The 7,192-nt window shown below is 36.8% G+C and overlaps 1 long non-coding RNA gene across 1 annotated transcript; it reads left to right on the forward strand.

Annotated features, from left to right (window-relative positions):
- Window positions 2,880-3,355, forward strand: LOC104780331. The gene is made up of 2 exons (XR_766705.2): window positions 2,880-3,033; window positions 3,160-3,355. It is a non-coding gene; the product is annotated as an uncharacterized LOC104780331 (long non-coding RNA).

Here is a 7,192-nt window from a genome sequence, read left to right on the forward strand (position 1 = left end):
TTCGTGCAAGCAGTCAGCTCGACCTCAACCTCACCAGACAGCGCCGCCGACAAACACCGCACATTCACTAGCACGCATCAAGGACCAATACTTGCCACATTTGGCGCAACGAGAACATCTCAGAAAAAAAAAATCGTCACATGCTCGACAATATCGAGCTCACGGGATAAGCCGGAAGCAAAAGCCGCACCTAGCTTGCACATCGTCGCCTTGGCCAGGTGTACGATTTTAAACGCGCTCCGCATGAGTGCAGTGGTGAAATAATCCACGTCCTTACTTCGGTAGGACATTTTAAGCCAAGCCCAGACTCGCAATGAGCTAGCAGGAAGCGGAGTGAGTAAGCTGAGACCCCGAATCATACACACGTAATTCCTGCAGCACCCACAGGGTAAGCCGGTCACGCGTACCACACCTAAAACAGTACGACAAGTCCGTCTTGTCTACTCAAGACGTTTCAGGGACAAACATATCCAGGATAAGCCAGGAGACGTCTTGCACTGCAAAATATGCCATGTAAACAAGAAAAACGTCGCATCTCTATTTTGAGGGTAATTTCACAATAATCTAACTTTGCGCGACAAAAATCAGCAATAATAAACCTTTGCGCGAAAATCATCAATAAAAGTATGAATGACCAAGCTCATAAAGCAACCAAGTTCGCAATAACAAAATAAACAAAAAAAGGAATAAACGATAATTAGAAGACGTATCACTCTTGAGTAGTCTCGTCGGTGCCTCCGATAACAAACTCCGGGAAATGCTCAAGATCATCTTCACGACATGACTTCACGTCTAGGTGCAATCACCAAAACAATCTAGCCATTTCGTATGCACGCCTCAATGCCACAACTTCCTCGTATGCACCTAGCAATGTCAAGCTAAGTCATCTCGCCATTTCGTATGCGTGCCTCGATGCCACGACGTTCCAGTATGCTCCTCACTGTATCACCTCGCCACCTTTCCACCAAAATCTCTATTTCGCCAGGACCTCAAGCATGCCACGATCTCAACCTCGCCAGGTCTTGAACACGCCGATTGGAAAAGCATTAGAGTAGACACATCGTCACGTGAGTTATGACTCTTTCGCGTCAAATATAACACCATCACGCCATGCGTCCATCAACACATACGCGAGCTAGTTACCTCGCCATTAACCACCACACGGAAAAATCACCTCTACTTCGACACGCCCCGAAAAGATAATGGCGCCACCGTCAGTCCCGATGTCGTCACTTTATCCCCTGCGTTTCTACAACAACACGCGAGCTACAAAACTCTATACAAGCACCATTACACAGACTCGTCGTCACCGCGCCTCGATCTACGGATCAGCATGCTAGAACAAGTCTTCGATACGGATTAAAACGAACCTCGCAATCTCGTCTGCACCTCGCCAAGGTTTCATCGACGTGGCACATGCGATACGAACAAGACATCTCGCAAACGGCAAACTGCGTATGGCGTCCTGTGTATTGCGCCCCGCGTACTGTCTCGCGCACTGCGTACCTTCTCGCGTACTGCGTACTGCGAACTGCCTCATCTCGCCATTCCATCACACCATCATTGCAAGTTTGTAAGTATGATCTACCCCAAGACCATCCCGCGGGACTCTCGATAGTATCTCGCGAGCACGCACACGTCAACACACACTTCAGCACGCCTCCATATCAAGACATGCGCGCCACCAACATCTCGATCTCACCACCTCGTCTCCGAGAATCTCGACCTCACCACCGAGAATCTTGATCTCGCTATCTCGCCACCTCGCCGTCTCGCCGAGTATCAAGCCATCTCGCCGAGTACCATCTCGCCATCTCACTAATACGAACACGCCAATAAGCCGAATCAAACAACGTACCCGCGCGACATATCAACCCGCTCGATCTCGCACACATGACCTCGCTCCACACCGACGGTCGGACCACGATCAGGACATCTCGTCGCGACAGTAAGTGACGGCGACATGACATCTCAAAAAACGTGCGCAATGCACTATTCATCCTGGAGCTCTCTGGATATCTCGAAAAATGTGTGCAACACACTATTCATCCCAGAACCTTCCGGAAGGTCTTCAAGCTCCTAAAATATTCGGTTCCTTTTGCAAGACAGACCTAAGAGACGCAAAATTGTACCCGACGAGCTCAAGCAAGCCATCGCTCATCGGATTAGGGGGGACCATTGTTGGATATGGGCTTCGCCCCCAACATTCTATGAAGCCCAAATAGAATATTCTAAAGATTTTAGGGCATGAAGTCATGGTTATGGTCCATCTGATTGCAGGGGCAAAATCGTCATTTTACAGAGAAACAGAAGAAGTCCTAGGTCACTAACCCACTATATATATCATATGTCATTGTCAGAGTTAGAGATCCACTTTTTGGGCAATTAGAGAGAGAAGAACAATTATTTTCGTATTAACTGCACTTAACTCTTTGATTGTCATTTTCTGTAAATTTTTCACTTCAATTCTACGTTAATAAAAAAATTAGTTTCGGTTTATCCCTAAAAATATCCGTATTATTTATATTGTCAATTTCTTACATCAATATTAGTCTCTAATTTCCACAACGTCTAATTATAATTTATCTTATTAACATGTTGAGATTTATACCACATCAGTCTTTGTGCATGCATATATATATATATATCTCTAAACGCGCTATTGGTAGAAGAGTCCAATTGACAAAAAATTCTACATATTTTTTCAACGGGCATTAAGGGACGTTAAACGTCGGGACAAAAGTAAGTCTTCGTATTATGACAAAAATATAAATAGTAAGTCTTTGTATCGTGCGCCTTTAAGGGCAAATGTAATGATGAAATTAGTTTTGACATGGTCAATAATCATCAACAATACTATTGTCACATATGAAGATGTCTGTATATAAATAAACTCGTATATATCATTTATCTTCATACATATCTTCAACTGAGTAATGGATACCAAACTCTTGTATTTTGTTCTGATGGCTGTGTTTCTATTGCTCAGTGTTTCCAAAATCTGGTGGGAAACTGCTCATGATAAACCGCCAGGTAAGTAACAAATATTAGTCACTAATTAAAATTTGCAAACATCGAGTTAAACTATCATTCAACTATTTGTTATGTTATGTATATACAATCTTTTGATGTAAATTAAATTACTTTGTTTGCTTTTAGTTCTCACGACAAAAGAGTGGCTCGATATACTCTTCGAAACAAAAACTGCGTTTCTTCGCATCGGATTTCACGAAGATCAAGAGTATTTTAGATCTTATTTTGTGCTTTAGACTATATTACACCAAGTGTACACATGTATTATAGTTTTCTCAACGGCTAAATTATTTAATAAGAGAAAAAACTATATGTAATCAAACACTATATCCGTAGAAACAGACCATATGTCGGCAGATTCGGGTTGGAAGCTACTGAATCCGAAAGCCCAACAAGATACATATATGGAACCAAACCCTAGTTTTATTTTGGCGTATTTTAAAACAGAATTCTCCATCGGACGCCGTTCACTTGTTTTATTCCCCCTGTTTAATATGTTTTTGTAAGTAAGATACTAATATACATGAAAATATTCGAACATATCATATAGCGATACATAATTTTCCCCCATAATATCCGACGACTATATATCCTTAATTATGATAAAAAAAAATATAATATCTGAGTTAAATAATCAATTTGCTCGAGTAATGCGTCCGTTAAACACTCGTGCTTTCCTTTTATAGCTTGTTGCCTATTTGCCGGACAATGTTTTATAAATCTTGTTAAAAGTTTTCGAGAAGAATCAAAAGTTGCTGCTATTAATTCTAGTTTTTCAATGAAAATAATAAATATAAATTTAGAATTGGAGAAGTTATTCTGTAATCTGAGCTTTTTTTTTATTAGTTTGATAGAAAACCTTAAACATAACATCATAACCTATAATATGTTCTACGGCTTACTACTAGTTAGTACTTATTACTTAATATGTCTAAAATTTGACATTAATACTTCTGAATCAGTATATTCCATGAACATTAACCATTTCATCAGTATTTCTACATATCAGACTAAGGAGCCTTTTTTTCCTGTAACCATATATACTTGCTATCAGGGGCGGATCTAGGTGTAATGGAGGTGGGGCACGTGCCCAACACTCATTCATAATAATTCTTCAGTTTGATTTATTATGTATAACATATCTTAGTTCATTTGGTAAAAAGTGTCACATACTATGTCAAAGGAGAAGGGTTCAATGCCTCTCATCTACATTTTTTTTATCATTTTTTATGTTTTGTCCTTGTAAAAAAACTTTTTGTTAAAGTAAATGTTCAGTTGTGCCCCATGTAAATTTTCCTCCTGGATCCGCCATTGCTATTATTGCCTGAAATTATTTCTGATATTCTCCTGATTCTGGCCTGTATTATATGTGCTTTATATATATGAGATTTTAAATACTGACAATTAAAAAGAATAAAAATTGCGGTTTCAGTTTATGCTGCTTATGGACGTGGGAACATGCTTGTAATTTAATTGTTATTTGGTCGTCCATTTAATAAAAAAGTAAACTGACATTTTTCTTTTCTTTGGAAGATACGTTGTGAATAATGTATAAGGGATTTAGAACATAATTATGATCCTTGAGATTTGTATTATTTTATTAACTAACCGAGAACATAAGCAAGAGAATCGTGGATAACGACCTAACGTATAAGAAACATGAGACATGTCACTATCCCTAAAAAAGTTTTCCGATCAAAACTCGAGTAGAAGCACATCAATTTTCTAGATTAAAAAATAATAATAAAACAAATAGCCTAATTTTTGCTGTCAAGAAAAAGCCTTATTTTTTGTCGAGATAATATTATTTGACGACCTGCGAATAATTTTCAAGTTTCAATGACCTTTTCCAAATTGCAAATGGGTGGAGTTACCAGAGTTCGAAATGCAAAAATAAAGCATCATAATCAAATCCTATTCAATTTTCTTTTTCTTGTTTTTTTAATAAAAAAGGTTTATTCTTGTTTTTTTAGTTTCATTAGAAAAACAAAATCATAAATATAGTATCTTTTGGGAGAAATCGATTTTAAATCAAATAAAAGTACTATATGCATGGAAATATATTGATTATCATGCCTAGAAACATTGAAAATGTGTAAAATTTCTAGTAAAAATAAGGTTAAGGTATTCAATGTTGAGTCAAGACATTTTGTGGTAATAGAAACTAAGTTAACCTTTGTCCCACGAACATACTAAAACATTCAAAAATAAGTGTGTTTTGATTGTGTTAGTTTCCTCCTCCACATCCAAGTAGACTTGTGCTGATGCTCTTATAGGGGCGGTGAGGAGCTATTTGATTGACAGCCGGATAGGAGGGAAAAACGCTTCTCTGTCGCACTCTTCTTCATCGCTGGTTCAGCATGCTTTCGAACTGGTTGGTAAACCACCTATTGGATGCATTGGTATAAAATTTCAAGAGCGTTGAGGGATTGGTCTAATAATATAAAATTATGATGATATCGAAAGGTAACATGATCATATACAACTAATTTTGATTTCTGAATTTTTGTTCAGCCAATTATCAACATGTTTAGATTTAAATCCCAAAATTCACTTATAACAAAATTGCTTTAGTACAATAGCTACAAATTATACGAGGGCTGTATTAGTAGATTTTAGAATCCAAAATTCAGTTTTTAATTTATTTTTTTAATTCCAGAAATTAATTAAAAATGAACTCTATTTCAAGGTAGAATTTATTTTGGAAATATATGATTATTGTAAACTCCGCAACAAAAAAAAATATATCATCTACCATGGTATTATAAGGGGTAGAGAAAATATGGACCAAATTAAGGGAATTAGATGAGATTTTTGTACAGATCATATTTGCTTATTGATAATATATTTTTTTAATTGAAAGATGGCAGTGGTGCGTGGATATATTTTAATGAGATGTAAAGCCAAAACACTGCTCCCACTCAAAATATGTAAAATGGAATTTAACAAAATATGATTTTTGATGTACAAATGTTGTTTGTTAGCCATTGGAAACATTACAAGCAAACGAGAAATATGGGAATATCGAGCTCATCTCTCTCTCTTTATGTGGTTGTATTTCATATAATTTCACATGGCCCAACTAGTTTCTGTCAATCCATCGATCAAAGTTTGTAGACAAGACTGAACCCACACACACTCACACACATACACACGGTCGATCTTTTTTTCTACTCTTGTGTCCCCACGTCTCTAAACCCCATCATTACTGGTATGCTGAGCTATAGATAGTTTAGCAACAACCCAACAATGCGGATCTGTCTGAGTTTGAACCCATTCGAAACTAGTTTACTTCGCTTGAAGTCATTGATTCGAGATTAACTTTGGAGATCGATGGGTATATTACATGAAGAACTTTAACATAATATACATCGGTTATCGTCTTAGCTTGTTTGTCGAAGCTAGTCACAGCGCCACTGACTAAAATATTTTGGGAGTTTGGTTTACATGGTGGCTGCAAATAAGTTTTTTAATCTGCATATATAAAATAAATTGACATGATCAGTAGCAAATAAAATAAAACAAAAGCGAGCTAAGTCGAAAATCAAACCAAAACTGAAATTAAAGCTAAATATCTTTACTTCAAATTATGGATATATTATTAATTTGATTAAAACTCAAATTTGAACAACACAAAAACACATACCAAACCAATCGTTACAAGGTACATTTTTACTCTGTTAACTGCTTTTTTCCATTCCCAAACTAAACTCCGTACTACATTTGGTTCCGATCCAGACAAAGTTAGTATGTGCATGTGATGTATACTCTTTATGTGAGATTAAAGCGGTAACCAATCAAATGATGGTAGTTACTGATTAAAGAGAGAATACATATCCCAAAATGGTAGGATTTGATTTACTATTCCCATGCTCTTATTAGAAATGCGAACAAATAGACTAAAGTTTTATATTTATTTCCATCATAAAATAACTAAATGACATGAACTTATTAGAGAAAAAGGTAGACTATAGTTGTGATTTACTAGTTAGAACAAGAATCTTTACAAAAGAAAAACACATGGTATGTTAGGAGAAGGAGATTCGGATTCCAATGATCCAACGGTCATAGAAAAATCACAAGAAAATTTCACAACCGTAGGATCTGTTCCCTTAACCACCTTGTAATGCCGGTCTTTATTAACTTTAAGAAAAATATA

Source organism: Camelina sativa, chromosome 1 (genome assembly GCF_000633955.1).
Source record: "Camelina sativa cultivar DH55 chromosome 1, Cs, whole genome shotgun sequence".
In the NCBI taxonomy this organism is placed as follows: Eukaryota; Viridiplantae; Streptophyta; class Magnoliopsida; order Brassicales; family Brassicaceae; genus Camelina; species Camelina sativa.